Raw genomic sequence first — 13,787 nt, forward strand, 5'->3', positions numbered from 1 at the left:
GCCATATGACTGCCCCATAGTCCAGAGTAACCCCATTATACAACCCATAAAGCACAGTCATAAATGACTTGCTTGCTTCGTCTGAGCCGGCGCTACGCTCTAAGAGAACCTTGAAAAGAAGAGTAAAGAGGCCCATTGTGGAGGAAGGCAATACTTCTTAAATTTGGTAGCGGTGGTGAGGGTTTCTATGTACCCCATTTGGTAGAACATGGAGAACAGTTGACTAGTAGTAATCGAATCGGGGTTTACCAGAGTGGGTTCATGACCAAGACCAATTAGGGCACATAAGCGATTCTTGGAGATGGAAGTCTTCTCGTTGTGAATATCAAAGTGAATCCTCTCAACAACCTTGTCATAGTAAGCGGTTGAATATATGTGAGAGAGGCAGGTCATGGGAACTACTTCCACCTTTGTAAGAGCACCAACAAGAGCAGAGTACTTGAGGCATTTGACGACGTATAACATGTAGGGTTCATAGAAGAAGGGTGTAAGATCAATGATGAGGTTTTGTAGAGGCTTGATGGTGAGAAGGTTGGAGTGAGCAGATGTATCTTGAACAGAAGATGATTCCGCCATTGATGAAGCTTGAGAAGAAGATGATGAATAGTGAGAGAGAGCGCCCTTTTCTTTTTGAGGATTTGTGAGTGATAAAAGAGTAAAGTGGAGCGTGAGAAATCCATTTATATATACGAGTAGGAGAGAGAAATATCCGGCTAAAATCTTGTCTTTATGTGAAACCGTTCCTGATGTGATGGATTGGACAGTTGGCAGCCCCGATGATGACGCCGGAGAGAGAAAGGACATTTCACTTTTACGCGCGTTTCCATAGAAAGTACTGTTTTCAAATCGTCAAAACGATTGGATAATTGCTTACTCATCCAAGAACTTTATCCGAAACGTCAACCACACAATTTACATGAACCGTCATCACCTTTATCTTTATCGATCACCGTAATGCTTTTAGAAACGAAGCTGTAAAATTAGCTCAACGTTAATAGAACCAGATTTTTGGAAAACCAAAGATTTTCGTGCATAGAGTGTGAATGATAAAGAAATAAATCAAACTTTTTATGGGAATTTCTGATGTCTTGTTAAGACATAAAGCGACTGATTTCGAGCACAAATCTCTTCCTTCAATGTCAAGAGAGACTTCAAAGTGCTTGTGTGGCTTCCCGTAAAATAACGATCAAGTACTTGTTAAGAAGCATATAATGGCATCTTTTTAATTAAAGCTATAAAGGGTGGCTGTCGCTTCAATTCATGATTTCAATTCTTGATATAAGACCGAAACTGAACGAAGTACTTGTGAGACCAATGTGGCCTGTTACACAAGTAGGTGGGAAACATATGTAGTGACTTGTTGACAATTGAGAAATCCCCAAAAAAAATATAACTGGATCCTTGGGGAAGAAAAGTCTTGGTGATAGACATTTTCAGAAGGATCACTCAAAATAAAAAGAGATTTCATTCATGAGAGCAAGACCATGGTAATGGTGCACCGTCAAATCATTAAAGGTTTTGAATTATGGGTTTCACTTAGTACATAGTGACACGAGACTAAGAGCATTAACATAGATTTTTGTATAACCATAAACCTCAGTGGTAAGTGCTGAGAGTATCAAGGGTTAGATTAATGAGATGAAGTGTAATGAAGAAAAATAATATAGGTGGTGTAAGAAGCGAATGTACCTCTGCTATAAAAGGACCAAGCATAAAACTCTAAACTTAATATGAGAAGAGTAAGGTAGCTCACGATTAGAGTGAATGTAATAGCCTAGTTTGGGAAAACATGATTTGGGTATATCATGTTATTAAGGCTTCACTCAAAATCCGTAGAGGTTTTGGTCAACATGCAGCAGCATGCATCTAGGGACACTTAACTAATTCAAAGAAAAGAATTTATATCTGCTTGAGGTTGACCATGGAGAGTAGCATTTATACAATGAAAAACATTAGAAAAATAAAAGGAAACATGTATTTGTATTTTGTGGAAAATTTTTGATAAAACAAAAAGGAAAAATATTTTTGGTTTTTATGAAAATAATAAAAAATAAAAAAATAAAAAATAAATAAAAAGAAAAAGAAAAACATAAAAATGAGTATGTAAAAGAGTGTACGAAAGAATACAATAAAAATCCCTTTTTATGAAAAATAAGCGAATGAGTTCAGAAGGACCAAACCCGAAATAGACCGAGCGTTCGGTTTATTTCGGTTCTCGGTTGAACCGAACCCGAAATAGACCGAGCGTTCGGTTCACTCTATTTCGCTTCTTACCTTTAATGAAGTGAAGGCGATTTTGGTACTGATTCTACTTCCATCATTCCTAGGCCTTGTAAGATCTTGTTGAAACTTGCTTCAAGTAAAGCCTTAGTGAATATATATGCCAGTTGATCAATGGTCCTAACGAAGTGAATCTCCACGTTTCCATCTTCCACATGATCTTTGATGAAGTGATACCGCAGTGCTATGTTCTTTGTCTTCGAGTGTTGCACTGGGTTATGACAAATCCTAATTGCACTTTCAGAGTCGCAATATAGTGGGATTTTCTTCATGTTCAGCCCATAGTCTTTAAGCTGACTATGTATCCAAACAACCTAAGATGTGCATGAGGCGAAGATTATGTATTCATTTTCAGCCATAGAGAGAGAAACACATGTTTGTTTCTTTGATTGCCAGCTAACCAATTTACCATCAAGAAATTGGCAACCTCCAGTAGTGCTTTTACGATCCAATCTACAACCACCTAAGTCAGCATCTGAGAATGTTTGGAAAAAGAAACCCGAGTTGGCTGGATACCATAGACTGAGAGAGGAAGTTCGCTTCAGATAGCGAAAGATGTTTTTCACGGTTAGCATGTGAGGTTCGCGTGGGTTAGCTTGGAATCGGGCGCAATAGCAGACCGAGAACATGATGCCAGGTCTACTAGCTGTGAGATACAGCAGTGACCCAATCATTTGATGATAAAGCGTCATGTCAGCGGCTGGCTTCTCCAAAGATGGTGTAAGCTTTGTCCCAAAAGCTATAGGAACTTTCACTTTGGAGTCTCCCATCATGCCAAACTTGGCAACCAATGTTTTTGTAAATGCCTTCGGGTCCCTGTCTAATATTTAAGCCAAGGAAAAAGTTAATTAGACCCATTGAGCTCATCTCAAATTTAGTTTCCATCAACTTCCTGAATTCAGCTGTTAAGCTGGGATTCGTGGAGCCAAATATGATGTCATCAACGTAAATTTGGACTATCATAAGGTGGTTACCCTCTCTCTTACGAAAGAAGGTTGGGTCAACCAAACCTTATTTAAATTTTCAAATTTTTAAGAATCGAGTGAGAGTTTCATACCATGCTCTGGGAGCCTGCTTCAGTTCATATATTGCTTTGTCTAGGATGTAGCAGTGATCTGGATGCTTCTCATTCACGAAGCCTGGTGGCTGCTCAACGTACACAGTTTCTTCAAGTTTTCCGTTGAGAAAGGCACACTTTATGTCCATTTGATAAACTTCAAAGTTTTTGTGTGCAGCATAAGCAAGAAAGATTTGAACCGACTCTAATCTTTGAACTGGAGTGAAGGTCTCTTCATAATCTATACCTTCCTCTTGGCAGTATCCTTTTGCAACCAACCGGGCCTTGTTATGAATTACATTCCCCTTCTTATCCATCTTATTTCTGAATACCCATTTGAGACCGACAACCGAAGCATCATTTGGAGTTGGTATTAGACGCCATACTTTGTTTCTTTCGAACTCGTTCAACTCGTCTTGCGTGGCTTGAACCCAATCAGAATGGTCAAGAGCTGAATACACTGTCTTCAGTTCGACTTTAGAGACAAAGGAGTTGAACATGCAAAATTCTACTTGAGAGAATAGTGCAACTTGTTTCGCTTTGATCTGTGATTGAGTTAATACCTGTTCTGAAGATTCCCCAATGATTTGACTTTGAGGATGGTCTTTGGTCCATTTGATAAGAGGTGGGTAATTTAGATCACAGGAGGGATCCAGTTCTGCATTGACTTCTTCTTCCAATTCTGATAGTGTATCATCATCATTGACATTTGTATTCTCCCCCTCGAATGATGACACGGGTTCAATTTCTAGATCAAAATGTTCCCCTTCATTTGGACTTTCGGTTGAGCTAGATGATTGTGACGATGAATTCTCCCCCTGAAATGAAGAACCTTGATTATTTGTTAGAGACGAACCCTCCCCCTGGACAGAAGGAAGGTCACCAGAAGATTTGCTTGAGTCAGGCCTTTCGGTTGCCTTTGGTTGATAAGCAGCCGTCTTCTGTGCAACATCGTCAATAATTTGCTTCTGACTATTGACTTTGTTATCTTCCGCCTTGGATTCAGAATCGATAGCGTTTTCAGGTTCATCGAAGAGAAGCATATATTTCTCGAAAAGGTTTGAGATAGGTACTGTAACTTGACTGGACTTTGGAAAGATTTCCTGCATTGCACCTTCAGTTGTCTTCAACTTCTTGACATAGCTATCGTCAAAAGTGACATAGTATGTCTCTTTAATCTTCTTGGAGCGCTTATTCAGAACTCTATACGCCTTCGAGTGCAAAGAATAGCCCAAAAATATTCCTTCATCAGCCTTAGCATCAAACTTGTTTCGATTCTCCTTTGAGTTGAAGACGAAGCATCTTCAACCGAACACGTGAAAGAACTTCACATTAGGCTTGCGGTTGTTCAAGATCTCATAAGGAGTGATAGAGAATCTCTTGTTTAGATGTGATCTGTTCTGAGTGTAACATGCAGCGACAATAGCATCAGCCCAGAAATATAAAGGCAAGGAAGCGAAGCTTAGCATACTTCGAGCTGCTTCGCACAGAGATCGATTTTCCCTTTCGACGATTCCATTCTGCTGTGGAGTATATGGAGCAGAGAAATTGTTAGTCGTTCCCTTCTCATCCAGAAAGTCTTCGAAATCCTTGTTCTTGAATTCCAAGCCATTTTCACTTCTTACGTTACGAACCAATTTTCTTAGTTGAACCTCTACTTGCTTTATGAAGACCTTGAGATTTGGAGTTGCCTCTGATTTTTGCTTCAAGAAGAATACCCATGTGAAGCGAGAGAAGTCGTCAACTATGACAACAATGTACTTGTTCCCACCAATGCTTTCAATAAAGGAGGGAACGCATAGATCAATATGTAACAGCTCCAATGGTTCTATCACCTTTGCGTTGATAATAAAAGCATGACCTTGTCGACTTTGCTTTCCCATTTCACAAGTTGCGTATAGATGTTCTTTGTCGAATTTAAGAACCGGAAGACCTCGAACGCGATCCCCAAGTACCAGCTTGTTGATGTCCTTGAAATTGAGATGAGAGAGACTTCGATGCCATAGCCAGCTTTCGTCTGAGTGAGCCTTCGTTAGCACGCAGACTGCAGGTTTCCCTCGAATTGGATTGAGATTCAAAGGATACATTTCCCCCTTTCGGTTCGACTTCAGAAGTATGCTATTTGACTTCTTTTCAACTATCTCTGAGCCTTCATCATCAAAGGAGACCTTCAATCTGGTCCCAACTACTAGCTATGATACACTGATGAAGTTGTGTTATAGTCCTTCAACATACACGACCTTTATGATTGAAAAATAACCATTCTTAATCATTCCATAGCCTTTAATAGTTCCAAATGAATTATTGCCGTACTTCACTGTTCCACCATCCTTCAGAGACCGAAACTCCCTCAGTTCTTCCCTTTGACCTGTCATGTGACGCGAGCAACCACTATCTATGTACCATTCTTCGTCAAACTGCTCGTCGCATATAACCTGCAAAATATCAAGCAGATTTAGGAACCCAAAGTTTCTTGGGTCCTTGTGATCCTTTTACAGGACAGGGAATAGTAAGTGAAACATCAACCATATAACTTCTTTTTATTAGAGTTGTTTCATCCTTTCTCTTTATTGTAAAAACTTTGATTTTGTTTGACTTAGATTCATTAGACATAGGATTTGAAAGTTTGACATTTGTATGCTTTTGGATCTCTTTCGGGCATTTGTTATCTTCAGGAAAGAGCTTTCCTTTTCCCTTTGAATCTTTTGATGAATAAGATTTAGAGTGAGAGTGATAAGAATAAGGTTTAGAAGCGTTATTAGAGTGTTGATTATTGCACTTCCTTGGTTGAGAACGGGGACTTTCTTCCCTTCGGTTTTTCTGATTGAACTTGGCACTGAACCCATCCTTTTGGCTGCTATTGTATTGACGACCGAAGCCTTTCTTTCGGTTGCTTACCTGCTGTGGACCGAAACCTTCCTTTCGGTTGCTTTCATGCTGAGGACCGAAACCTTCCTTTTGGTTACATTCATGCCGAGGACCGAAACCTTCCTTTCGGTTGCTTCTTGGTTCTCCTTGTGACTTATGTGTCTTTTCATACCTTGCATAATGAGGATTCTGAGATCTCCAAAACTGTTTTCTTTCTGAGAGATTCTTCTTGTATCTCAGATTACGTTGGTGTTTTCGTTATGCCACATGTTTTGGATTTTTATGAATATTGGCCTTTTTTCTTTGGTACTTCAGCATGGCTTTCGCTCTTTGATGAATACGTCTCACTGGATGTTATCACAGGTTCACCCAAAGATATTTTGGTGCCACTTGTGCTTGGCACATCATATCCTGTAGGCTCATTAAGTGGTTCTAGCACGTACCTACCCTTTACTCTCCATGAGGTTTTCTGAGATAGGCCTTTTCTTTCATCAGGGTTCTCTGTTGGTGTTGACTAGAAGAACTCCTCACATCCATTTGCATTATCTTCTTCTACCATTTTTGTTAGTTCTGCTGTCTGTTGAGGAGTGACTCCCTGAACTGTGTAGACTTGGTTTGGAGTGGTTTGAACCTTTTGATATACAATAGCTTTTGCCTTGAGAATTTTGGTCTTGTCTGTCGATGAGCGAGCGAACTCAACGGATTTTCAGAGATCAGATTTTTGTTTGGTTCGGGTTCGCTTTTGACAAATTCTGAACAGTCCACCACATCCTCTACAGAGACTTCACTCATGTCATCATCCTCATTAAGTTCAGATGCATTTTCAACATCAATTTTATTTTCTGAACTTAATTTGGCATTCAACAAGTCAAATTTCTGTAGAGTTTCGGTTCTTAATTTCAATTTATCATTTTCATCCAACAGATTTTTGAGCATGTCCTTATGGTCTTTTGACTTTATGTAGGACTCTATTTTGTCAAGAACAATTTTGTAGGCATGAGAGATTTTGTCAGAAGATACAACATTTTCACAGTTGTAAAATCATGCGATGTATCTTCTTTCCTATTTCACAATCGAGATGCAATTGAGTGATATTAAAATAAAGTCTTTTTGCAATCAAACAAAAAATATTTCTCTGTTTCAAAAGCTTAAGATTGTCTCGTGGCAAATACATTGACTCATCCTTAGACCTAATTAACTCTTTCTCCTTCTGCTCAATCCACATCCTCCTCTCCTCACTCTTCGACGATATCCTGCTAATTTGATCAGTCAGCTTAGAGTTTGTGACACGTGTTTGGGTAAGACTACTACTTATACTAGAAAATTTAGATTTTAAGCTCTTCAGTTCCTTTTCATAGTTAGTAATAGGTATTTTCAGAGAAGCAAGAATATTTTGTACCTTCTTGATCAACTCATCACATTCGTTGATCTGTGCACTAACAGGTTTCGCAGCGAAACACCTGTCCTCTCGCTCCTTTTCATCTTCCAGTCCACCATCTGTTGTGTACCCTTGCATCTGTGATACACCTTCTATCACCATCAAACATCTTCCTGTAACATATTCTACTCTCACCAGCATAGCCTTGCCATGAGTCAGCTTTCGCACTTCTTCGTCCTCTGAATCCGTGGACCACACTTCCACTCCACCAAACTCATCATTGTCACTTGTATCTTGTACAATCAAAGCATTCATGGTGTTATTGTTAGCTGCTGGTTTTCTTTTCTTGATCTCCTCCAATCGTCTCAGGAGGTTTGCTTCCTCATCATCCTCATCAACCTTTTCTGCCTTTTTCTTCAGCATGGAGTCTTTGGCAAAGTGATTCTTGCCTCCACAATAATTACAATCAAAGCCTGAGTCACCACCAATCTTCGTCTCCTTCTTGGATTCTTCTGAATTTGAACCCATCTTTGGTTCCTCCTTCACCTTTTCAGAACTATAACTTCCCTGCCAATTTTAGTTCTTGTTGGCTGGGAACTTTCTTTTGATAAACTTTCTTGGATTGGAAACCATCAGGGCATACTATTCACCAGTTAGATCATAGTCAGCAAGATCCAATTCTTCTTCTTCTTCAACAGTACTCTTTCCTTTTGAAATAAGAGCTAATGACCCCAAACTAGAAACCATGTTCATTTCCTTTGACACCGCACTTTCATGGGACTTCAGAATTCCCACCAGTTTCGCAAGAGAATATTATTTAAACTGTTCGTGTGCCTTCACTGTGGACACAACTACCATCCATTCGGGTCTAAGACCGTTCATGAAGGTAACCTTCTGTTCAATGACATTTCTTTCGATCCCGTGCTTTATCATCTTACTGAGAAGATGATTAAACCGATCAAAGGCCTAAATGAGTTTCTCTTCGGGCTTCTATTTGAAATCGCCAAATTTAGAAAGCAACAAGGTTTGAATCGAATGTTCCAGATCTTCATCAGTAGAATATAATTCTTTCAACCTATCCCATATATCTTTTGTTGTAGCACATGAACTCACCATTCGAAACGTGTCCGATTGTAAAGCAAACCTAATCTTTCTTAAGGCTTCGATGTTGCACTGAAACTTCTCCTTCTTGTCTAGAGGAATGTCTTTTACATCATTCACGAGTTGATTGTAATCCTTTTGAGTTTTTACAATCTTTGAAGTGCTTGAGTGAGCAAACGGACCAACTGTGCTTGCTTCCCAGATCAAGTACCTGTTATCCTCTGAGCCGATCACATAATCTTCGAAGTGGTGCGCCCAAACCTCATAATCCTGAGTGTATAAGATTGGAATCCTTGTCGTTGATACAATACTTTTGGAGATGTTGATTGGACTGGTTTGCGAATCATCCAAAGACATTGTGATGATGTTTGATCGATAACCTGTTTAAGATCAGACTTGTAATTTATCGTTAGAGTAAGATCAATAGTTAATGAGATAGGCCAACTTTGAATGACGGCTCAATTAATATCAATCAATGCGGAAAAAACCCTAATAACTTCTTCAACATAAGAGATGTGTATGAACTACACATCCTCCTGCTCTGATACCAATTGATGAGAATTAATCTCTAGATCGTTTAGATCTTTCACAGGTATATTGATAAAGAACAAACAATTCAAACACAATACGATTAAGAACACAGTATGGAATCAATATGAAGCTTATGATTCAAATATAGTCATGCCTCAGCAGAGCTCGATAAAGAACTTCCACTGTAGAGGCGAGCTAGGTTTTACAATACTTTGATAGGAAAGATAATAAAAGCGTCTTTTTTTTTTTCTAAGGATGCATGCATGCACCTTAAATACTTAAACCCTGGAATAAAAACAATCACGGTTGGATAAGCCCAAACCGGATACCAAAAATGGGCTAAGAACCGAGCCCATGACGCAACACTATAAGCCCAACACTAAGTGTGTCCTCCTCCTTGTTCATATGATAGGTCATGCGGATCTGAAAATAACATGGAGGTAAGGAGTTTAGAATGATATCTATAGCCAGCTCCTCATCGAAGTTCACATTCATTTTTAGCAAATGGTCCACAAACCTTTGCATTTTCTGCAAGTGGGCCGTGATGAGTTCACCATCCTTCATCTTAGTTGTTATCATGGACGAGATGATTTCATGCCTCTCTTGACGAGCACTCTGATGGTATCTTTCCATCAGGTCCTGGTGCATCTCATTAGGGTAGAAGTCCTCATAGGACTTTTGGAGTTTGGCTTTCATGGTAGGTAAATGACAATTTACCAATTTCCACCATGAAAAACGAAATAGATTATTAAGTTTTAAGTGGATTTAAATTCCTAGATTCCTTTGAGATTCATTGAACTTTTCAATGGCATTTTAAATCTTGATTATGCCCTTCAGGTTTGTGACTGGGATACCGAGAATCACAAATAAGGTGTGAATAACCATGAAAATTAAGTTGGTACACTCGATGCCATTTATAACCTAATCGATGTGCCGGTTAACCACACACGTTCCACCGATCTATGACAAACATCAAGCTTCCCTTTTCCACCCTTGCTAGTCTACGTTAATGTGTCGGTTAACCACACACGTTCCATTAACGACTTGGCAAGTTGCAAAGTGCAATTTTCATGGATTAGCATCAATTCACATTTTCCTAAAGTAACTAAGATTGGGAATTTAATAAAACATTTAACTAATTTATAATTTTCAATATACTTTTAACGAGAATTAATGACCTATCCTACCCGTTAGGCTAACGACACTTCACCAGTCAAGAAAATGGTGGGTGAGAGTTGACACGCATTAAACTGCCATTTTATAGGCAGTAACCTTGTACCCCTCTTATAGATTGGCTTTGTGAATGAGGCCTACTAACATTAAAACCTACTTGTCTTATACATATATATAATTATTAAACTTATAATAAAATAATAGTATAAGGGTTGAATTTTAAACTTTTAAAACTCTAGGGTTTGGAATTAAAGTGTTCATAAGTGTGACTTTACAAATTCCAAAACTTGAGGACAAGTTTTGACACTATTCAAAACTTTTCATTTTCTTAACTTATGAGTTTAATGAATTTTAAAAGGAAAAACTTTTCATTTTCTATAACCTATGATTTTAGTGACTCTTTAAAAATGAGACGATTCAATTCCCATAATTTGAGGACAAGTTATCGAGTGCATTAAAAACATTTAGTTCATTAATTTAATTAACACAATAATCAAATAACACATTCATGATCTAGTTAAACTCATATGCATAAGATAATTCATATCATTAATCTTCAAGAAATTAGCCTAATCATATAAACTAATATAAATCTTGAAATTATGACAATTATCTTTTAACTGGACAGGCATGATCAATACCATATCAAAAAACAGGTTTGATGGTTCAAAAAACAGTTTGGGGGTAATGATCCTAACCCAATTTCTGGCTAAAACTCGAAAATCTGCACACAGGAGCACCAACTCGGCGATTGCATGAACTGGACTCGTCGATTTGGTCATTTTCTGAGTGGGCTCATCAATCACCCAGTGGACTTGGCGAGTTCACCTGTCAGAATGCAGAAATTCGATTCTTCCAACTTTGAAAACCAATAAAACATCAAGTATAATAGAAAATAGTCATAGGCTCACTGAAGGGTTTTGAGCATCCTAACAACCTTAAGGTGCACATACAACCCTAAATGCTTTGGATCTATGGTTTCTCTAGTTATACATGCAATTTGAATTTCCAAAGCATTACCTTAACTAGCATACAAACATGGGTACTTGTATAACAAAAAAAAAACTAGTTAGATGACACACCTTTTCTTGTAGCTTGATTCCTTGGACCTTTAAGAGCCTAGCACTCCAAATGTGATGCCTCAAATGCTTCACATAACACCACCAACAATGGAGGACTTGAGAGAGAATGTCTTGCACCAAATTCGGCTATAGCTCTTACAAAAGACTACTTAGGTGACGATTTTAAGAGCTTAGGGTCTTCTTATCTAGTGTGGCAAAACTAGGGTTACACCATGTAAACCCTAATGTGCACGACCCTCAATATTCCTTAGGCCCCATGGGTTTAAACCTCCATGGATTATCCATGGGTTGTCACATTGGCTTAGCGCAACCTAAAGAATTATGGATCATTGGCCCACATTATAAGAATCAATGATTTACAAAATCAATCCGCATATATTTAATTAGTCTCTTTTGATCACTAACTTAATTCAAAATTAATTCTTGATCAATACTAATTAAATAATATGATTTCGGATTAATATATTAGAGTTATAATATATTAACAAATCATAAATATCATCTTCTCAAAAGTCCATCCTTACAAATTGTTATGGTGCCATGCAACCCAAATGGACCATGCTACTCTCAGGTCAAGTACATACCTATTATAGCTATGGGATTAGACAGTAAATCCAACACTATGTATATCAAACCTTACATGATATACAACTATAAACACTATGGGGTCGAAGCGCTCTAAACTAAAAGTATACTTTTAAAATCTAAGTATTTTATAAAACGTATACAAGTATACATACATACTAGAAACGATATCACAAAACGAACAAAACAAAAGTATTTAGATGTTGGACACTACAGTTAAACCTGGACGGCTATGTAATCATATCTAGGACAAATATAGCCTAATCAACTATATTTATTTAAGATACGACCAACATGTGTTTTAGAGTGATTATGGTGATGCAACAAGTCTAAAACTTACCAAACTACATACAAGAGGAATACTGGAACCGAACATACATTTAAAATACTATAGGAGTATTTTGTAGCACTATGATACTACAGCCAAACACATGAAAACAAAGAACCTTCGCTGATAGATCTATAATACTAAGTTTATATATATATATATATATATATATATATATATATATATATATATATGTATGTATGTATGTATGTATGTTGTATATAAATAAAATTTTAACAACCCTAGAACAGGTGATTTAACTTTACTTCATGTCCTTGTTAGGTTGTGGACTTAGAGTAGGATCACTTAATCGAATGCCGATTTAGTCTTAGTTATATATAATATATGTTAGGTCCAGAAGGTGTTGCGTCTTGGGCTCGCTATTTAGTCCATTTAGTCTTTGGTATGGCCTGTCCATCCGTGAGTTATTTTATAGGGTTTTGTATTTATAGGTGCTTGCATGCATCCTAGTACGTAAGATTTGGAAATTATTTTGTCAAGCATTTGATCTTTATCTTTTGTAACCCTAATATCCTCTACAGCGGAAGTTCTGGATCGAGCTCTGCTGAGGATTGAATCAATTGAATCATTCGACATATTCATATTCATTCTTGTGTTTTATATTGCTGTTTTTCACTTTCGTGATTTATACACATATCTTCTGTGAAGGAAGTAATTAGGGTTAATTCTGCATTTACTGATATTTATTGAGCCGTCACTCCATAATTGACGTATCTTAGTAATTATTCATCTTGCCCTAATATTAAGTATTACAAGTCTAATCTTACAACAGGTTGAACGATCAAGCATGGACGATTCTCAATCTAATCCTATAAACGTCTCAAACAGTATAGGATCTACAACCAAGATTCCAATTCTCTACACTCAAGATTACGAGGTTTGGACACATCACTTTGAAGACTACGTCATTGGATCTGAAGATAATGGGTATTTGATATGGGAAGCTATTGTGTCTGGACCATTTGCTCATTTAGGAACATCCATAATTATTAAAACTCAAAAGGAGTATAATGATTTATTAAAAGATGTGAAAGATGTTGCTCAAGACGAAAAGGAGAAGTTTCAGTGCAACATCAAGGCATTGAGACTGATTCGATTCGCTCTTCAATATGACACGTTTAGATTGGTTATTTCCTTTAGTACTGCTAAATAAATCTGGGATCGGCTGCGAGAGCTGTACTCTACAGATGAAGATCTAGAGCACTCAATTCAGACCTTACTTCTGTCTGAATTTGGAGAGTTCAAGCAAAATCCAGAGGAGTTAGTTACACAAACATTCGATCAGTTCAATCATCTTCTCAGTAAGATGATCAAACATGACATTGAAAGAAAGCTGACCGAACAGAAAGTTACCTTTATAAATGGTCTAAGATCTGAATGGCG

Source organism: Lactuca sativa, chromosome 5 (assembly GCF_002870075.4).
Source record: "Lactuca sativa cultivar Salinas chromosome 5, Lsat_Salinas_v11, whole genome shotgun sequence".
Lineage (NCBI taxonomy): Eukaryota > Viridiplantae > Streptophyta > Magnoliopsida > Asterales > Asteraceae > Lactuca > Lactuca sativa.